At 44.5% G+C, this 22,500-nt stretch overlaps 2 protein-coding genes across 2 annotated transcripts in view; one reads left to right on the forward strand and one right to left on the reverse strand.

Moving 5' to 3' along the window:
• Positions 1-22,500, forward strand: part of LOC125939645 (organic cation transporter protein-like) — a 92,788-nt gene that overhangs the window by 51,585 nt on the left and 18,703 nt on the right. The gene's annotated exons all lie outside the window — the stretch shown is intronic.
• The window catches only part of LOC125945634 (solute carrier family 22 member 15-like), a 6,995-nt gene continuing 6,605 nt past the window's right edge, over positions 22,111-22,500 (reverse strand). The window contains exon 3 of the mRNA XM_049667839.1: positions 22,111-22,500. This exon is cut by the window's right edge and continues 324 nt beyond it. The gene's annotated coding sequence lies outside the window, so the exon portion shown is untranslated.

A 22,500-nucleotide genomic window follows, 5' to 3' on the forward strand; every position in this document is an offset into this window, starting at 1 on the left:
AGCATAGCACTTCTATGCTAGACGTGTTGCACCATATGTTTATTCAAAATGCATTATGCCACAGACGCTTAACGTCGCCAAGTCAACTAGCGCTTTAACGCCTAGTAAAACAGTTCAATGCACTTTATACTATGTACACGGCCAGGAACAGGAATCAGAAAACAGAAATTTCGAAAACTACTTGTGCAATACAACTTTCCGATACTTTGCATTCAAGAGGCGGGAATCAGTGACGATTTTCGCCTCTCGAATTATGTGATATACAAGTCGTCTCGTCAGGGTGCTATTAGCAGAGTGCTCCTGTGCGTCAGAAAGGACTTGCCATCTTATCAAATTCACTCAAGTGATTCAGACTTTCCGGAATTCGTCGCATGTAAAGTATCCTTTGGTAAGCTGTGCATAACAGTGATTGATCTATATCTACAACCTTCAGGCCGTATCTCAGTAGAAACGCTAGTCGATATCTTCAAAATAGCTCACTCTAATCTTTTTGTATGTGGAGACTTCAATGCACACAACATTATATGGGGCAGTAATCGCTGTGATGCACGTGGTAACGCTATTGAGTGCGCCATAGACAAATGCAACTTGACTGTTTTAAATGATGGATCGCCAACATTTCTTCGTGGATATAATTATTCAAGCTGCATAGATGTTACCCTGTGTTCCCAAGATCTAGTGAATGGAGTGGGATGGACAACAGACGTGGAAACGCGCGGAAGTGACCATTTTCCTATCCTTGTAAATCACCCTAGCATGCACAATGATATCAGGCGTTACAGCAGAGTAACCAACTGGAAAGCTTTTCGGTACCGTCTAACGGATCAAATTAGTCAACATACTACTGTTGAAAATTTTACTGAATTTTTGCAGGATAATGTTAACATATGCACAAAGAAGGTCCCAATTCCAAGAGAGTATGCTGCAGTGGACGGAGAGTATGAACACCTAAGAGCCATCAGACGCCGATCCGAAAGAGCCTACCGACGGAGCGGAAGTTTAGAAGCATACAAAAACGCTCAGAAAATTCACAATGTAATGCGCAGACGCATGGAAAATTTAGGCAAACGGCGCTGGCGCAATTTCTGCAGCACGCTGTCTCCTCACACGTCTGTCCCAAGAATTTTTCTAGTAATTCGCTCTTTAAGCGGCCCTGTAACACAGAGCTTCCCATTTCGTGCTCTCGCTGTAGCCCGGGACACATTTGAGGTAATAGTTGCAGATGAATTTTGCGAGCTTATTTCCAGACCTGCTTTTTCATCACAATGTGCAGACTTTGAAAATTCAGTAGTGTTAGCTAAGCAGAAAATAAATGCTTGTTATTGGGCACAACATTCTCAATTAGACCCTGCATTCACAATAAGCGAGCTTCAATGTGCCATTGCATCATGTCGCTAAAAGTCTGCTGCTGGGCCGGACGGCATTACATACAATATGCTAAGAAACCTTGGGCCAACAGGTACAAATGCTCTCTTAGACATTTATAATAATCTATGGATAGAAGAAAGTGTACCTGATTCTTGGAAAGTCGCTCGAATTATACCAATTTTAAAATCGGGTAAGACGCCCTTGTGCCTTGAATCCTTCCGCCCCATTAGTTTGACAAGTTGTTTATGCAAAGTAATGGAGAAAATGATTGACGCGCGGCTACAGTGGTGGTGTAATGAAACGGATGTGTTGTCCAACTACTTAACAGGTTTCAGAAAACAGAGATGCACAATGGATGCAATATTGGATATAGTAACCTGTGTGGAGCATAAACGTGCATGTGGCAACTTGACGATAGCAGTATTCTTAGACATCAAGAGGGCATTTGACACTGTTAGCCACGTTCATGTTCTGCTAAGTATGTTAGAACTCGGAATGTCCGGCAGGTCCTTGCGATGGATTTCCGAATTTTTATCAGGACGCAAGATATTTGTTCAGACGAGTGAAGGAAAGAGTGCTGAACATGTTGTCAAGCAGGGAGTACCACAGGGAAGTGTACTCAGCCCTTTTCTTTTTAACTGCGTCATGGCTGATTTAGCGAGAAGACTGCCATCACAGTTAAGATTCTCACTGTATGCAGATGATGTGTGCATTTGGACATCTGGAACTAATGTTCAATTACTTCAGATGGCGTTACAAGACGGCATAAATATTATTAACCACTTTTTGAGAGAGAGAGGAATGATTCTATCACATGCGAAGACTGCTGTATTGCCCTTCACTCGGAGACAGTTAAAAAATTTCACTCTTAATCTGGAAGGACAACCTCTAATGATAGTCAAACAGCATCGTTTTCTTGGAATAATACTTGATCGGCAACTATCCTGGGTACACCACATAAAAAAACTCGAAAACGAGGTCAATGCGATAGTGAATGTACTTCGCAGACTTGCTGGCACGTCATGGGGTGGATCAGTATCGACCATGCTCACTGTTTACAATGCATTAATACGACAAAAAATTGCCTATTCCGCGCCCATATTGCACGGACTTTCACACACGTCAGAAGAGCGACTTCAAAGACTTTTAGCTGGAGGACTGCGCATATGTCTAGGAGTTCCACGAGCGACTTCCAGCCGTCTTGTAATAGCTGAGGCTCGCCAATCACCGTTTCCAGTCATGAGAACTACAGAAACATGCCGGCATTATTTTCGTCTTCAAACACAGCATAAAAACCACCCATTGGCTCTAGACATAATGAAACGAGATAGATGTTATGTTAATAAAGAAATTCAGGAAAATCTTCATGTATTGCCAAGAAACGAATTTTGGAACTCAGATGTCGAATATCCTCCATGGCTGCTTACTCGTCCAAAAATAGAATTGTCAGTAGATGGCATATTCAGAAAAAGAGACATGTGTATTCAAGCTGCTCAACAACTAGCACTTTACCAGATTTATATGCGGTATTCAGGATACGTACACGTCTATACAGATGGCTCCAGTACAGCAACCTCGTCAGCTTCAGCATTCTATATACCACGCCTCAATAAACACGAATCGTTTAAGTTATCTCGTGCGACTTCGTCCACAACGGCTGAACTGTTCGCAATCCTATGTGCGTTAAAATTTATAACTTCAGTACGAGATGCGCAAAAATGGGTAATTTTCAGCGATTCACAGGCGGCCCTCATATCACTCTGCAGCACAAAATCAAAAACAATCAGTGATAGTATAATATACGAAACACTTAGAGACCTCACGAAGGCAAGCCAAGAGAAGCATCAAATAAGATTCCAGTGGATACCTGGACATTGTAACATTCCTGGCAACACAGCAGCCGATGAAGCAGCACGACAAGCACACCTCAAAGATGAGGCAATTTCGCTCCCAATATCAAAAAATGAATTACGCTGTATCATAAGGGCAACATCTTTTAAAATGTGTAGAAATACGTGGTTTGACCAGAATTCGAAGAGCTCTGATTTATACCATATTGATCCGCTTATTGAATTCAAATTTTCGTTGTCATTAGACAGAAATATGCAAACCCTTATTCATCGATTACGACTAGGCACTGCCTACACAAAACATTTCTTACATAGAACTGGCCGTGCGAAAACCCCCGAATGTGATTGTGGATTTGTAGATGAAGATGTATATCACCTCCTTTTAGATTGTCCACATCACGACACACCAAGACGCCGACTTAAATCAACTTTATTGGCATTAGACCGCAGACCTTTCAGTTTAAGGAAACTTTTGGGCCCTTGGTCAACAACGGCCTTGCAAAAGAGCGCTCTAAAAGCGTTAACAACATTTCTTGAAGAGAGCGGCATTGTTGGCCGTTATTAACGCTTGTAATGTTTCTTTTATTTCAATGTAGCTGTGTATGTGTTTGTGGATTATGATTGTGTTGTATGTATGATTGATTGCATGTGTTGAGATTATGATTTGTGGATTTGTGATTTATGTTTATATTATGTGCTGACTATATGTGAAAATGTGATTATATGTGACTATATGTTAAAATGCATGTACACGATGTGTGCACCACCCGCTGACTAGAGACTGTATTGTAAGGTGCCATTATTGTTTATATTCTTGAGACTTTTTTCTTCAGTGCAGTGGAGTGATTGAACTTCTACATTGTATGTACCACTTTTTTTTCCTCACCGTGTTGCTGTGCAAACGTTGCTTATATGAGAAGGCTATTTTAAACCCTGTATGTTGTAGGTTAGACGTATTCAAGAGTTGAGGATTAGCCGGCCCCTTACTTGTGCGTCAACATCTCCTCATATCATATCAATTAAAAAAAATCAGAAAACAGCAGTCCAGAGGTTTCACTTACACTGAGAGAGTGAAATGAACAGAAGTATTGAGAGAGAGAGAAAAAGAAGGTAGGAACAGTTCAATAAAAAAAAACTGTCCGACGATTACGACACTCCCTAACGCTAAATTTGGGCGCAGCTCGCTATGTTTTCATTTCGCTATATATTGAGGCAAATAATTTTAGAGCGAAATCACGGCACCCACTGGCAGTAGACCAGTGCCTGCAGCACCTTCGCAGAGAGGGGGGGGGGGGGGCAGTATGGGAGCACTGGCATGATGAGCGGCATCGGAGCCAGCTCTGGAGGAAGACGACGAATGCGCGAGCAGTGGCACGAGCGCGTTCGGGTGGTTACGCCGACGCCGACGCTCAACCCACAAACGGGTGCCTAAAGGCCCAAACACAAGGGACGGATTTTCGGGGGATTTTCGGCATCGGCCGGCGGCACGCGACGTCAACGCTCAACGAGGTTCATTGACGACTCTCAACCGCAAGAGACTCTCGACTTCGACGTATTTCAAGCCTCTCGGCCTCGACGTATTTCAAACCAAGCGTGAAATACGTCGCATCCGAGAATCTCTTGCGGTTGAAAGCCGTCAATAAACCTCGTTGAGCGCTGATGTCGCGTGCCGCCGGCCGACGCCGACTATCCATCGAAAATCCGTTCCTTGTGGTTGGGCCTTAAGAGCTGAGCTCTAAAATAAATTGAAGGCAACCGTAATGGAGAACAGAAGAAATTGCAAGAACGTACCACGCAAACGAGACGCACCACAAAGCTAAACGCATGCACCATGGAAAAGCGACAAAAGGGTATATGCGAATAAGATGTGGCAAATATTAACATTGAAACTAACGCACAAATGTGCGCTGTCTCTTGACTCACTCTTTAGAGAATGCAGTTCGTCAATGACGACTTCTAACGACCGGTAAGGTCTTCGAGCGGAATGCTGCCCCCGATCAGCACAAATGCGAAAACACCCGTGTACTTAGATTTAGGTGCACGTTAAAGAACCCCAGGAGGTCTAAATTTCCGGAGTCCCCCACTACGGCGTGCCTCATAATCAGAACTGGTTTTGGCACGTAAAACCCCATAATTTTAACAATGGTGGGTGGCGAGCAATTACTGTCGTTGCTGATGGCCGACACTTCAAGTCCGAGGCATTATAAGTCCACAGATAGTCCTTCCTTCCTCCGCGTGTTAACACGAGAGCTGACTGTGGAGTGTGTATACTGCAGAAACAGCTAGTATTACGGTCAATTCACAACAACGTTTTCCCTGCTAGCGTGTTCTCCAAGAAACTCCCAAGGGCCATCCTATTTTCTAGAGCACAAAAAAAACATAATATATTTTGCTTCTTTCTTCTTAGCAGCACTCGGCTAAAAAGTATGTGCCGCATAGGGAATGATTAGCCACCGTTGTAAACAACTGATAATTATCGCACCTGCTAAAACGTACTATGAAGAGATATCACAATGGCACTTGAGAAACTACCGCCTGTCTATCAGATGACCTACCAGCTGCTTCCCACTTTCGAGAGGTACGTTCTGAGGTGTTATTTCGGCGCAGGTTTGATTGTCATAGCCACTGAACTATATCACGGCAGCGGTGGCAAACTGTGATGTCGTTCAGTTGTAGTGAAAGAAATGGCGAAGAACAGTTTCTTGTGGAAGCTCCCGAACGCAGTGTTAATGTGTTCCCCGATATCTACAAACTGAGCACAATTTGAAGGATAAGCATTCATACAGTTTATTATGAAAGACCGAAGATTAAACTTGCGAAGCTTAAAGAGACGTTTTCCGTGAATAGTTGCTGCAGTCACAAAAATAATGCCTTCTTTACTGAGAGCATCGAGTGTCCAAGCAATATCGCACCCTGTTGTTACATCGTTACGTTCGCTGAATGTGTGTACTGCATAGTACGCTTGTACTCCTCATATATGTCCGTGAGCGCTCTCCAGCGTGAATGTTAACTTCCTTCAAATACATGCCATCGTGAGTTATCTTCGTGAGTTTATATCCCCTTAACACCGTGAATCGGGTGAGCATTCGTTCATGTCATCGCGTTTGGCTGACTAGTAATGTATATAACGTGGACCAGGTAGACTCGGAACGTTTACTGGGACTAATGCCAGCCGTGCACATAGCGCACAGTACCTTAAGAAGCTTTAGTATTGTATAGCCCCTATGATATAGTGTTGCCCTCGTGCAATGCAAAATTAGGATTGTTATTTGTATAGATATTTTTCTCTCTAAACAAGTGCCTTCGTATTTTCGCTAGGCCTGCCGACATTGACATCATCGCATCGCAAATATTGAATTAATTTTTCAACCTGCCGATAGTCTACGCGTCCTCTCCGTCATCTGCAGAGGCGAATGTGACGCGGCGGTCAGGAAGCGTAGGTCCGGTTCTCGACGACATGAATAGTCGGTTAGGCATTCGAATATTTACACCGATTGTTGATTGTGGCTGGTTCTTCTTTAGGGAGTTTTAGTAAAGCGGAAAACGCTTACGTTAGTGTTAGCGTGCGACGCAACGCAAACGCAAAGAAAGGCTGCACTGCGCGGTACAAGGTAGTGTTTTAGAATAGCGGAACGGAGCAAAGCGCTAACGCTAACGCAAATACACTTCGGCGCCATCTCGAAGCGGATACAGCAAACATGAGCAAACCCTCTCGTTAAGCCTACTCCGCCGCTAATCGAGAACGTATATCGAAAACAACGCCCATTTGTCACCTGTACGGCGCTGTCGAAGCATCATCACACAAATCTAAATCAAACACGAGCATTAGTGGGGAATGAATGAGCCGAACAGTGCAGGCCGACGACTCGATAGACCCGAAGTGGCCTTCAACAGGCGCCGCCATCTTGCCCTACGTACGGCATCCCTTGCGTGCGTTAGCGTTGAACGCTATATTCCGGAAATAGCGTACGTGCGTAAGAGTTCTGGCTACGTTTACGTTCTGCGCATCGCTAAATCCTTGCGTTTGCTGTATTCCGCTACACTAAAACTCCCCTTATCTTTTTTGTTGCAGGAACGCACTATTACTAATTAAACAAGATTGATACGTGTATATTGGACATGTCGGTATTTGCAGCTAAAGTAACAGTAGGGAACGTAGACAAACACAATTCTGACTCTCTGCTGAATGTTTTAAAAGGAGCACTCCAGATATTTCACGTCTCTAGCCAACATGATTATTTGGCTTTGTAGTCTTGCTCTTGTAAATGTTTGCTATATGTAGTTCTACTCTTAAATAAGACCTTCACCTTAGAATCATCCCGATGTGTTTTTATGTCTACCTTCTCGTATGGTCTATCTCGCTGAAAAAAAAAGTGCACTACATACCTCAAATAGAATAGAGTTAGAAAACCTAGACTGAGATCTGTCATTCGTGATGACAAAGTGAAACACACCAAGTCTTTTCGCACCTACTCACCTCTTGCACCAGAGAACTTCGGTAGTAGCTCCGACCGTACTCCCATTGGTTGCAGCGCACCGTCCCATTACCGAACACTGGAGTGCCGTTGCCGGAGAACTCGAAGTCAAACATCCGGCAACGACCACCGCGAAGTGATGACGAATATGCGTCAGAGGTCGAGTTCGACAGCACCAGCGATTTCCACTGTTCTGACGTCACGTTCGCGGCCAGGCTATCTGGCCTCGCACACCAGTAATCAACCTCCGGCAGGAAAAAGCTGTAGATGACCATGTGCTGAACGCTGGGAATTCCTCTGAGAAGACAGAAGAGGTAGACGTTCCTCTGGAACTTGCCGTAGTCTCCGATAACAGTTGTGACGTCCATCTCGGGCATATTCTGGCACCGTAGTCTCGCCGACGTCTGTTGATCTACGATTCAATTCTGTATTTAATCGAAATGATTCTGCATTTGCACCACCGCCTTGAACAGCAGGCAGTGCAACGTTCACCTCTGAGTTCCCTACGTCTCCTGTAAGGTACGGGGTTCGGTGCTCCGCTCACAAGGCACAACAGGGATTGCTCTGTCTTGAAGGCCGAGCCCGCTTTGTCACGGAAGCTGCGTGCAGCGAACGAGTCGGGCGCTAAGTTCGGCACGTGCAGTCGAGGTGCGTCACACACTTGCCCTAAGCAATCACTCAAGCGCGTTATCGGCACGAGTTACTCCGAGAAGACGTCAAGTCCGTACGTCTTCCTCCGCAGATTTCTTGTGTCAATGTTTCCATATACGTTTGAAGAAAAGAAAACGGAAATGTGCACTCGAAGCTACAATGCAGCAGCAATCTACGAGTTTTTTGCTGAAACACTCAAAGATGAGGTATCTCTTATCATTTCCTTCGGAAACGATAAAAAAAGAGAAAATCTTCGTTTCAAGTGAGCGTTTTAAATTGATGTGAACGAGGTGCGTCCTTGTCTTGGCCACAACAAAACGCAAGTGCGAGCTACGGCATATGGCCCGTCTGTGTTTACCCTAGAAATCTCACAAACCCCAAAGATCTTCTTCCTAAGGTTCTTCGTTATTCTGCTCTTTCTATATGTGAGCACCAGCACTTCTGTTACGTCATTGGTGCCCGGAAGTGCTGAATCATATCTCTGTCTTCTGCGCCATGAAGCGCGAAGCCAAGCAGAATAATGTCAAAAAGGTTCCTCACCAGAAAATGGCGTAAGGTGGTTCACTAGCCGGTTCTCTTTCCCTTGTCATGTCGATTACTGTCCTTGGTGAAAAAAAATTGATCAGTTCGTATGCAGAAGTTGATCACGCAGGAACACAACCGACCAGTCTGGCGCCCATCGCAAACAAAACAGCGCCTTGAGAACACCTTGCTTTCTAAACAAAGCTTTCTCTGAAGTCACAGTCTCGTGAGCCAGGCTTGGCTTTTCCGATTAAGAATGACCACAGGCATGAAGAAATCGTCTTGTCCCGAGTGCCTTCTTGGCGCTTCGGTGTTTCTCTCGAGGACTTTAACAGAAATTTCTTGGACATCAGCGTCCTTGCCCCCCAGCTAGTCTTTGGGCAATCCTGCAACGCGCAGGCATCGTGTAAGTGCGCGGCCAGCGATATGGCATCGTTGTACCTTATCTCAATTAGGTTATGGCACTGTTGCACAAAGCGACGTCGACGGTTGCGTCCATTTACGATGTCCCAGGCCTGCTATTCGGATTTCTTCATCCACACTACCCCCGTGCACTTCAAGGCGTGCTGCTCGGACATATTTCTCCAAGGAGTTCAAGCTTCCGACCTAGTTTATGCTTGGTTGTGATCCGCACAAGCGTACCTGTGTGCACGCAGCTAGTGCACGTGTTAGCCGTCAGTCCGTATATGGCTGGCCGACTCTTGCCTGCTCGTCTGTAACGTTAACAATCCTTGTGCAGCACAAGGCGGTGGTGGGAGCAATCGATAATCTTTCATTGAGCTATTCGACTGAATCTCCATTGTTAGACACAACTTGCTCGGGGTCACTGAAATGTTCGGCGGCAAGCTTGCTACTTACATAAGGCAACTGATGTTTGTAAACATGCGCGGCATTTAAAATATACCACGTGTTTAAATCTCGCACAAATTATGCATTGCAAACGCCAACATACATAACACCACTCACATTGAATTAACACCTCGCGCTGCTTGAAGTTTCAGTGCATTATATGTCAGATGCTCGGTATAAAAGAAGGACCCATAAACTTCATAGTAATAGATGTACCGTATTTGAACGTAAATGACACGAGCAGGGACTTTCGGTCTGTCAGAAAAATTATATATATATATATATATATATATATATATATATATATATATATATATATCGTGATTATAACACAATGTCATGCCTCAAAGAAACAGGTATAACGACGCATAACAGGGAATACCAGCAGGGCGATTTATTCAACGTTACTACGAACTGCCTTCTCGAAATACAGTAAAAGGACGAATGTATGCACAATTCACTTATTGTCACAGCTGACTAATTTATTTGTGAGTACGAACGAGAACGGCGTCGTCCTCCATGAAGCCAAAGTAATTGGACAGGCGCCACTTAAGAACTTCCCGAGGCACAATCATACATGGCAAAGCCGGGTTCGATTGTGCGTGTTCGAACACGGCTCCTCAAGCGGTAGCGATTGCTGTCGTGCCAAGTTGTTTAGTTCAGTGTAGCTTGAAGTACCAGTAAAAAAGGTCATTATATCCATGTCATGAACCGAAATGTAGCGCAAGGCGCGTTCTGAGGACGGAAAATTCGCCCAGAAATGTACGGAAACAAAAACTGCGTCATATTCTAGCAATTATGGTATTTTGTGTGACTGTAATTGTGCATACTACATTCTTTGCACTATTGTACATTTGCTGTATATTGATGTTTCTGTTTAGTCACCTATTACTGCTGCATATCTTTGTTCTAAAGTGTGTAATCACCGTATGAACAGGAGTATACAGGTAGATCGGCCCGGAATATAGGCGAGACCCTGACCTTGAAGGGGAAAAAAGGGGCGAGAAGTTTTTAACCGAAAAATGTCACAATACTCATTTTTATTTACCGCTTCGCCCGTACGTCATCCGAGCTCGAGTCCGCGTTAGAAGAATTAGAAGCGTCCTCCTATGGTAGGCTTCAAAATCAGATCGAAGGTTTGACACGTAAAACTGCATAATTTTTTATGTATTTAGGAATACCTCACAGGCCTCCAGAGAGGCATTGAGTGAGCGTGGTGCAGTTCAACACTTAATGACATTTCTGGTACGAAACATCCAGCAAGAAACACAATCACCTAATCTACAACAATGGCATGACAAACCATGAAAAAAAAATTACTGCAACTTATAGCTCAGATAACGCTAGATATCCCAAGTGAAAGCTTGGGTTAGCCTGGTTAAGTCGTCGTTTCACTTGGTTAACCTTCGATTTAGCTGTAATTACTATTCTTAGGTATACACTCATCGATATAATCCAGGTATAAATTATAAGCTGACAAGTCCAAGCGTTTTGCGAGTCGAACGGCTCGCTCTTTCTCAATCTCCGACGCTCTAGCTTCGCGCGCTTGGCATTCCGGACACCCTCCAGTGAAGCAGCTCGCCGGGCGGTATCCGCGGGGTGGTAAGACGCCGCTTGTGGGGTAGTCAGACGCCGGCGGAGCTCGGCGCGGCGAGTAACGTGATGCGTTGCCAAGGCTACGGCGCAGCTGCGGTCGAATGAAGGTCAAATTGCTGGCGACGGCGAAACTCGGCTCGACCAAGTCAGTAAGCTTTAGCTTTAAAAAAGCAAAACCGCAAAGCCAGAACCAAAAAATGGGCGCAGGCTTCACACTTGTGGTGCGAAGTTTGAGCAAACAGCGAAGCTGGCGGCCCTTCCCTATATAACTTTAACTTGATATTTTATTAGCTTTAACTTGGTTCTCTCTCGAGCGTCAGTCGTCTTCTTCCGCAGCTGGCACGTAAGCGCACCTCAGCGAAACCGCGCGAACGCATTCGTGGCATTGCTCCCGCGTTCGTCATCGTCGTCTTCTTCCACAATGACTCCGCTGCCGCTCATCATTCCAGCGTAGAATAATAATAACAGAAACATTATTGGAATGGAAAAGATTTTAAGGAAGGGTGGTCGGAGCCTCTCATTCCAGGGCCCCAATGGCCTCTGCCGCCTGCCTGACCTGGCTAATTGAGGACTTTTGTCTTGCCAGGTCGGAGCGGGCGAGCTGTGCCTCCCATTGCTCTATTGTGTTAGTGGTATTTAGTCTATGAGGGTGCTTAGCGCACTCCCAAGTTACATGTATTAGGGTAGGTATGCCACCGCACCAAGGACAGTTGGCCCTATAACGAGTGGTATACATGGCGTTTAGCAATTTTAAATGGGGGACTACCCCGGTCTGTATTTTACGCCAATGGGAGGCCTCTTCCCCGCTAAGTTGTGGGTGAGGCGGCGGGTAGTTTCTGCGGACTCCGCGCTGATGAGCAAGGATGTCTTTGACATTTAAATTGGTGGAATTTTGTGAGGGATAGTGCGAGTGGTTGGGGTTAGAAGAGGACGCCGTCGCTCGGTTAGTAAACCCTCGAGCTAACGCGTTAGCCTTTTCGTTCCCCTGTACCCCCGCGTGGCCCGGGCACCAGAGTAGGCGATGACGGTGGTTGAAGGATTTGGGGTTCATCGCGAGGCTAGCCGCAGTCACGTGCCCCTTAAGAAACATGCGACATGTCTCCTGGGAGTCCGTGACAACGACCAAGTCGCATTGCGAACACCCCGCGTGAGCGTGTGCGATCATTACAGGTAATATTTCGGCCGGGGTGGGGGATCCCGCCGTGACCGATGCGGTTATTTGCTGCTGGCATAGCACGTTCACGACTGCCAGGGCGTACCTCTTTTGGTAGCGCTGCCCGGTCGCCTCTGCATACACAGCTGCGTCCGTGTAGTACCAATGGTTATTAGAGTACGTTGATTGAATGTGTTGTGCGCGTGGCGTTGCGCATTTCTTTGTTGTACTTGGGATGCATGTTCTTGGGAATTGGGGCTACTGTAATTTTGGATCTCACCGAAAGAGGGGGAGGTACGGCCTGTTTGGTGAGATAGAAATGGGGCATGCTGGGATATTGAGTCTAGCCAATATTGCCCTACCAGTTTTTGTGAAGCTGAGGCGTTCCCTCTGTCTCATCACAGTGGGCTGCCTCAGTTTGTCGAAAGTATTGTACACTCCCAAAGCTAACATGCGCTCCGTGGAGGTAGTGAAGTGAAGTTTATTCTTTTCAGGGAAAAGAAGGGACCGGGACAAAAGGCGGTAAGGCCTGACGTGGCCCCGGTACCCATACAGTTGGCAGTGATAAAAAAAGAAAATGTACATACAAGGTGCCACAAATATGTCGAAAACAATGCTACAATGCGCACAGTGAAACTTAATTAGGTAAAAAGACAAACATTGGCAAGATAATACCCATACATACAAAGTCATACACGTACAAATACAATGCATACATGACTGGTAAATTAAGACACGAAATATGCGACTACAGTACTTGTCCGCCACAAAGATAGATAGAGAAAAACATATATAAAAACAAACGGTGGATTACATTTTTTTTACATTTGAATTTGGCCTTGAATCAACGTCGTTTCGTGTTTTTCTTCAACACATTTTCAGATAAGGAGAAATCATCAGTAAAGGGAAATTTGTTGAGGGCTGTGGGTACTTGAAAATTGAGCTTTTGTCTACCATAATTCGTGCGCGTTCGCGGAACTCGTAGGTTTACCTCACGAAGGTTGTAATTTATAATCCTGTCAGTAACAGAGTACAAACGGTTTCGATGAATGTATTGCAACAGCCGTAGATAATACACTTGGTCAGCTTGTAGTATGCGATGTTCAACAAATAAGGGTTGTGTACGTAAATTTTGTGGTGCAGCCGTAATAACCCTTCAATAGCACGCAAGGCTCTTTTTTGTAGCAGTAGTAGATTATGGTAGTTTGAAGACGTAGTCGTACCCCATACAAGATTACAATATGACAGTTTTGAAAAAAAACAGTGCGTTATACATTGACACCTTTAACCAAACAGGCAAGAGTTTAGAAATCCTAAAAAGCAGACCAACAATTTTGCTCAGTTCAGAAGCAAGTTTTGAGATATGTACAGACCAAGAAAGATTTTCATTAAACCACACGCCGAGAAATTTTTGAGAAGAAACCTGACTGATTTTTGTATTATCATAATAAATCTGTATAGAATAACGTTCCACGGTGTTGATCGGCTTGAAGAGAATATATTTTGTTTTATTTATATTTAAACTAAGCTTATTTGCGTATAACCAATCACGAAGCTTCAGTAAATAAGTGTTAACCATACTTTGGAGGGCGGTTAATGAGCGGGAAGAAAAGAAAAGATTTGTGTCGTCAGCGTACATTACCAGATCTGGAGAATTATGTATATCGGCTAGATCATTGATATATGTAATAAATAATAAAGGCCCTAGTATTGATCCCTGCGGTACACCATGCATATTGCTTGTGTATCGGAGGAGATGTTATTTGTTAGTACGTATTGGGACCTATTACTCAGATAACTTCTCAACAGGTTCAGCGCAATACCGCGGAACCCCAGTAGTCACAAAGCTTCTTAAGAAGAGTTTCATGATGTACGCAATCAAAGGCCTTGCGGAAATCTAAAAATAGGCCAAGGGTGTATTTTTTACATTCAATATTATCTATTATTTTGTCTTTAACAACTAACAGTGCTTTTTCGTGGACCTATTTTTTATGAACCCATACTGTGAATCAGCAATGACATCGTATTTATGCAGAAAATTGGCAATCCTAGAATTAATAACGCTTTCAAAAATTTTTGATAGAACAGGTAATACCGAAATAGGCCGGTAATTAGACAGTTTATTTATGTCACCACCTTTATATATTGGAACCACTCGAGCCAGTTTTAATTTGTCCGGAAAGATACCTGTTGACAACATAACGTTTTTAATGTATGACAAGACATCGCATATAACGGTGCTTACATACTTTAGGGGAATAACTTTTATATCGTGATATCCAGCGGATACATCGTTCTTTAAAGATTAATGTAGCTACTTCTTGAGGGGTTGTTCGTGCGAGTGCTATAGAATTCAGTAATGGAGTGGTGAGGCCCATAAAGCTATCAATCGGAGTTTGCGTAATAAGATTTTGTGAACCGACATTAATGAAGTAGTCATTCAGGGTGTTTGATAGCTCACGGCCCGTTAATTTACCATTAGCCGTGGTTATTTCACTAAGTTCTGTGCATTTAGTTTTGTTTTTCAAGTTATTAACCTCTTGCCAAACTTTACGACTATCATTCTGAATTCGCGAAAAATGGCTTATATAATAATTAGATTTAGCATTTTTTAAGTCTTTGTTCAGTTTATTTCTAAATTGTTTAAATTGAGAAAGCAGAGCTAGATCTCTGCTATGGAGAAACTCATGATATATTTTATTTTTCTTTCTTATCCTTGCATAAAGTGATTTGTTCATCCAAGGCTTCTTAAACTTCTTGAGATTAATGTTTCTCTCTATTTGTGAGAAAGCTGCGTTATATTGGGTTAAGAAGATATCAATAAATTCAGAATATGCTGTATTAACTTCAGATATCTCGTATATAGATTCCCAATTGGTATCTTCGATTAGTTTACGAAACTCGTTGAGAGCAACATCATTAAAATCTCTGGTCATATGCGTAACGGTATTTGTTACTCGATTTAATCTGAGAGGTATAAAACAAAATATCGGCAAATGGTCACTAATATCTAAGGATAATAGTCCGGATTCAGTGTGTGGAAGCTGAACATTTGAGATACCGATATCTAATAAAGTATCCGTGTTGCAAGTTATTCCTAGTAGGCAAAGTAATATAGTTTATACATGCGTAAGAAGAAATGAGGCTCTGCAATTCCCTTGAATGAGAATCATCTGATAATAGGTCTATGTTTAAATCACCCATTAAAATGAAAGGTAGTTTAGTAGAGTCAAGAAAGTGAGAAGGCTTTCCAAGAACTCAAAAAATTGTGATTTGTTAGCCTGAGGGGGTCTGTACCTATAGCCACAACAATTATATTCTGTAAGGATATAGTTATAAGCACTCAACGTTGGGATTTGTGACTGTAACATCGCTAACCACAGAGTGCGAATGACATTTTTTAACATATACAGCAAGGCCACCACCTCTTCAATGGGGCCTTGATAAATCATTGTAAGTATAGTCATCGAAGCAACACTCGTCACCATCAGTGCCAAACCATGTTTCAGAAGAAAGCGTAACATCGAACTCCACCGACAGCGACCCTAGAAATAAATCAAGGTTGTCACGCTTATTTTTCATGCTACCGATATTTAAATGAAAAGCCGAGAAGTATATTTTGCTGGCACTTTTAAAGCTAGAATTAAAATGATCAGTTTTGTATCTAGTACAGGCAGGTGAAAAAAGCATCGTGGCAAGTCAGGAATGATGAGCATGCTGCAAAATAATGTTTTTATCTAATCATCTTCGTAAGATCAGCCAGGTCCTGAATCCTAACAGCGTCCATGTGTTCATCTTTCCGCGCGAAAACCTTGCCCCCGCTCGTCCAGACAAACTTCCATGCCACTTCTTTCTTGCGGGCGATAGCGGCACCAAGCAGCTGTTTCTTAGTCTGCGTAAGATGCTCGTTCACATAAACGCAGTCGGTCCCAGATAAGCCGAGCTGGTCATTTGTTATCTTTTGCTTCCTGGCCCTAGCAAGAAACGCATGACGCTTATATCTCCGAACAAAGCAAACCAAGATATTGGTCTCGCCTGGCTTGCGCGTTGGGATCCGGTGACACGTGTCAATGTCATGGCTAGCATCTGGTTCCTTAAGAACGTCACCAATTTTTTGACGATGTCAACAGGATTCTCTTCTGACTTGATGCATTTTATTTCCAAGTTATTTAACCTGGTATGCTGCTCCAGCTCTTCGACTCACCGGGTTAAGCGCTTGTTTTCATTTTGCAGGGTTTCATTATTCTTAATCAGCTCGCCAATTTCTTGTCGAAGTGCCTTCACGTCAGCGACAATTGCCTTTGTTTCGTCACACGTGTCACTGCAACATTTAACACTGTCCTTCACACTACGCAACTCCAATCTCATTTCCCGTTTGAAGTCTTCAAGAGCCTTCATAATTTCCTTAGCATTGCCAGCCATTCTTGCAGAGAACGTGCACACATACAGTCAAAGTTTGGCAGCAGTGCGTAGCAGTGGAACAAGTAACTACTATTTCAACAACGCGCAAGTCTCACCTGCGTAAAACGGGTGGGTGAGCGAACTTGTAGACTGCTTGCGCACCGCTGCCAAACTGAGCCATAGAGTAACGTACAAGGATAAGAGAGGACACTTCCATAGGCCCCTGCGGCCGATTTTGGTTCGCAGCGCACCTAGCGGGTGTGTGGAATCTAAGCAGACTCAGAGATTGGGACCGCAGCAAAACTGATCTCGAAGGCTATCTCCTGGCGATTAGAAAATGTACACGGCCTCCAAGATTGCTTCCGTGCGAGTGCTCAGTCCCGGAGGCTATATTATGGCTATATTTTGATTTCTTTAACGCGTTGCTTGCATGCATCGAGTAGCTTCGTGTAAGCTGTACCGCCAGAGCAGCAAGCACACGATGCCACTGTGTGTTTATGCAGGCACTTTAAATAAACATGACAAGTGTTCGAAGAGACGAAACTTTATTTTTCAGTCATTCTCAGTATGCACATGTACACTTTTTTTTTTCGCAACGTTCGATGAACGCAAGCACAAAAAGATGGGTGCACTGCACAATGAGAGACATGCCAATACAGCTGCCACATGTCGAGAATAAATTTCACAAAAGGAATAAACAGGTGATATTATGAAAAACCCCACAGAACAATAAAACTGCAGAAGACGGCATTAGCATTGAAGAGGAAAACAACGCTCATCCTTTGAAGCCTAACCTTTCTTATTAAGTGGTAGTTTCGGGCTGCATAGCAAACAAGGAATGAAGGCTGCTCACTGCAGTTGTCAGCGAACAACGCTCTCTCCCTGTCCTGCCGTTGTTACTGCACCTCGCAACACAGCAGTAATTCCCGTAGTACTTGACTATGGTCGGCATGACCTGAAAAAAAAAGTATTGCTTATGTCTTCTCTCCCGCCTTCGCACAAATTTTCACCTACACACTTCAAATCGCCCTTTCGCGAAAAGCGTCACGTGCAATTGTCGCAGCTAAAAAAAAGCAACCTTCGGTGCCATGCATGCGCCACTGAGGCAGGAGTGTTTATTCAGAATACGTCGTAGCCACAGCTTACAAACATTCTTCTCAATTCGCAAGTTCTCTCTAATTGCGCTCGTAACAAAGGCTTCAAGCAATCTGCGCACGCCACGAATAACGATCCTAAGCATAACAGCATTCCTTCACACAAGTGCAACACACGTGCATTAAATTCAGACTACGTATACCGGCGTGTGCCGACTCACTTTCTCACGCCCAGAAACGATTTTCTCGCAAACGTGCTGCGCAGCATTCCAAATTGCTGTTTCTTACATAATGTGAAGCAATCCACGAACATCATGCGCGAAGTGAAGAACACAAAAAGCTCTCTGCGCTGAACAGCACAATGCGACAAATGTTAACTTACGGTTGAAGTGACAAATACATAAGCAATTTGCAAAGTAATGAAGGGAAAAAAAGAACGTAATAAAGGCCTTCTTACCAAGCAGCAGCCAAGCAGACAGACACGTTCTGGTAGGCGAACCCAGCAAAGACCACGCAGACGTTATCGCACATCTTTTGTAGCGTCGCCTTGCCTGATCACACCAAGGCCGATATTTTGCAGCGATGCGTTATTCTTTATACTAGTGTTATCATCCACCGCTCACAGCCGGCTGATACCGTTGATAACGTCTACGTCTACAGCCACATAGACAAGTAGACGTATAGTGCACTATAGAAAAGTTACCACAATAGATAGGTAGTACGCGCGTTCCCTTGGAGACAGGGAGTGTTGTATTGCCCTCTAGCGGGCGGCATGAAGCTGCGTAGCTCAGCCGCTTTTAGGCTCGAGTGGCCACTCTTGTAATCCGTATGTTACTCTATGACTGAGCTGCCGCTCGTGATGCCGTCCGTTATAAAGGCAGCAGGTACAATCCTCCAACGCTGATTGGTGGGCCGTGCGGCGATGCGTCAAGTAGCTCGGAAGCCGGGCACATGGAGAAAGAAATTCAACAAGAGGGGACACTCCCATAGAGCCCAGCGGCCGAATTGACAGCAGCGCGCAAGTGGTCGGCGTATATCACTTCCGGTTTCGGTTTTCGGCGCGCGCACTTTGAACGCTAGCTAGCACACCAGCTGCGCTTTTTTTTTTTTTTTTTTTTTGCCCGACCGCGCACGGTCTTCGTGCGGAATCGACTTATTATTTGGTAAAAATGATGGCGAGAGATCTTATCAAGTCCCATCAAATCTGTGCCACGTGCAATTTCACAAAGTAGACGCAAGACTCCTTGTGAAATGAGGAACGATTTATTTTGCTCTATATAAAAGCTCATTCCGCGCTTTTTGTGCGTTCATCCAACGTTGTGACCCCAGGTAAGCAGCATACTTGCTGTATGAAGCTTCACTGGACGGCATCAGCTGAAAAAAATTAAATTACAAGCATGTTACATTTACAAGCACGAAACAGCATGTTACAAGCATGTGTCATTTGGTATTTAGATATAGGAATACTGCGTGTAAAGGCGAAACGTGCGAAAGCGGTGAATGGGCGGCATTACAAACAAAAGCAATTCGCTTTTACATATATGGCGTAGAAAATACCATGACTCATCCCAAACAATACCATAAAATACGAACACATCTGATTTCCAAGCATTCCCCCATTTCCAGGCATTATTTCCTGCATTTTAGCCGCACAAATACACGGGCAACTTCGCGTTTGCAAAACTTCGCCTCGGACGACGCGACGGTACGCTACACACACAGAGACGGACGCAACAGGCACTCAAGACAAATGCGTGGGTGCAAAGCCTGTTTTCAGTCCTTTGGAAGACGGAATTTTTGAATTACAAGTTTCTTACATGTTCCTCGGCGTTATCTTTCGCGCGTTCTGCCGGCGCCAGCTCCACACTCCCATGTTATCACTCTTGGCAATCGCCCATCGTGTTTTCAAGAGACGTGAGTACCGAAAGAAGGTATATGTTGTTGCGGGGCCACAAAAAACGTCACAAACTTGTCCCTCTAAGATTCATTACACGCCAAACTATATCACCACGGCCGAGCTGCTTATCGTTAACTGCGTCACAGCGCGCTGTGCGGCCAGCGTGCCTCAAAAGTACCCCCGAAAGTAACGAAATTACTTTTCAGTAATGTCTGGCGTCCGAGAAAGTGGCACAAACTTCTCCTAGCAAGATGCACTAGACTACGCACTACGGCCGAGTTAGTTCTCGCTAACTGCGACACGGTGCCCTGTGCGGCCAGTGTGCCTCAAAAACCGAAATAAGTTACAGTAATCCCCTAGGAAGCGTCGGAAACATGTCCCAGCACGATTAATTAACTCAAATTAACTGCACCAGGACGGCCGCGCTGTTTTTCGCTAACTGCGTCTTAAGTCTCGGTCCCGTGCCGTAAGCCTAATTGCGTCGTAGAGTGTGAAACAAGATTTCTCACCTTGCCGTAGTCCAATAGTGCAGTGGTGTCTTGTCCCAGTGCAGAAGGAACGCAAGAATACGCCGAGAGCCCAATAAACCAGGCTACTTTTTTTTAGCAAAAGGGAAAAGACGGGTCGCCGCGGGCGAGCGCTCAAACGCGCGCGCGGCCGCACACGCTGGCTTCGGGGGAGTGTCTGGCCATAGAATCTGGCGGATGACGCATGTCTCTGGCGCGTCATTGACCTGTGGCTAGGTAAGGCAAGGAAAATAAGTCGCAAAGCTTAAGTTCATTTATACGCAAAATGTTTTAGTTTTCGCGGGAAAGAATTTAAAAAAAAACAAGTCAATGCCTGTTAACTTAAGTTCACTTTCTTTTTTTCGATGCTCGCGGCAGCTAACGTTCGGTGTCAAAAGTATAGCGTGAAATATGGTGACGTGTTTCCTGTTGCCAGTTTTTGCCGAGTGTCCCCTCTTGTTGAATTTCTTTCTCTATGCCGGGCCATTGAATCAGCGATCTTGACACTGTGCCGACCGAGATCCGTCTGCACATGAAGCTAGGCTGTTCCTTGACGTAGACGGTGCAGCCAGTCGTCCCTCGGCTAATTGCTCCTTGGCGAAACGTGCAGCATCTGCGTAAACAGGTGGGCGAGCGAACTTGGAGACTGCTTGCGCACCGCTGCCAAACTGCCTACATTTAGGCAGGCCCAGAGCAGCTTTGAAAGCGGTTCGGATTATTGTGTTGGCCTGCCTTTCCTCTTCCCTGTTCAGGATTTGGTACGGTAAGCCATACGTGATTTGACTAACCACTAAGGCCTGTTGTACGAGCCTTAGGGTATCGTCTTCTCGCATTCCCACTTTTCGATACGTCACGCGACGTATCATTTGGGCTAGGTTGTCGGTTGTGGATTTGAGGGTTTTGAGTCTCTGTACTGCTCTCCCGTCGCTCTGCCGCCACAAACCCAGGACTCGCATCATGGGTACCTCTCGGACTGATTGGCCCTCAACTACGATGTTAATGGATCCTCTGTATTTGTATCCTTTCGCGTGTATCCGGATGACCTCAATTTTTCGGGCGCGCACTTCAGGCCGCTCCATCTGGAAAATTTCTCCACCGCTAATACTGCGCTTTGAAGCGTATATTCCTTATCCCCTAGTGAACATCTGCTCGTACCACAGCGTGATGTCGTCCGCGTAGAGCGTGTAACCTAGGTCGGGTATCCGATCCAGATCGCGCGCGAGACGACACATCGCCATGTTGAAGAGCAGACGAGATATTATCGCTCCTTGAGGTGTTCCTTTGTTAGGCATTTTAAATAAATCCGATGTGATTTGGCCAATACTGATGCTCGCCTCGCGGTTGGAAAGAAACGCTCTTAAGTGATTGTATGTGCGCTCACCACAACCCGCGAGTTCGAGTTACTCCAATATTGCGGCGTGAGAGACGTTGTCGAAGACTCCTTTGAGGTCTAGTGCTAGGACTAATCTCTCGTCGCCGTACGGTATAATAGTTAGAATTTCGTCTCTAAGTAGGAGGAACGCGTCCTGGCTAGATAAACCCGTGCGATATCATATCATGGAGTCCGGGAACCAGCTCCGCTCCTTCGAAGGAGAATTTCAACGAGAAGGACAATCTTGATAGGATCATTTGCGCATGTTTGTAATAGTATAGTATATAATAGTATAGTATATATATATATATATATATATAAAGAGAGAGGAGAGAGAGATAGTCAGTAAGAAGGGAAAGTTTACAGGTCAGTTGTTACATGAAACAAGATTACGGCACAAGGACGAGTTGTTCAAACATATACATAGAATTTATTAAACCAACCGTTAATAGTAGAACTCCATTTGTCAAGGCAGGATAGCAAACTATTATAACTGTTAACCTGCCCTCACGATCAGGAGTTCCACATCAGAAATGTGTACATATATGCATACTTTGCGAACTCACCGGATCCAATTCGTAAATTGCAATATGTACCGTCATTTTCTAAAAAGTAATTAGTGAGGTTTTTGTCAATTTGTCGATACTGTCTTCCGATTTCTCGTGCAACTGATGTCTCTCTCTTCGAGTAATCCACTGAAGAAGAATTGTGCCAATCGCTAAGGGAGATTTTTTTTTCCAATTCTGTTAATTTTAAAATAAAATGT

Source organism: Dermacentor silvarum, chromosome 5, assembly GCF_013339745.2.
Source record: "Dermacentor silvarum isolate Dsil-2018 chromosome 5, BIME_Dsil_1.4, whole genome shotgun sequence".
In the NCBI taxonomy this organism is placed as follows: Eukaryota; Metazoa; Arthropoda; class Arachnida; order Ixodida; family Ixodidae; genus Dermacentor; species Dermacentor silvarum.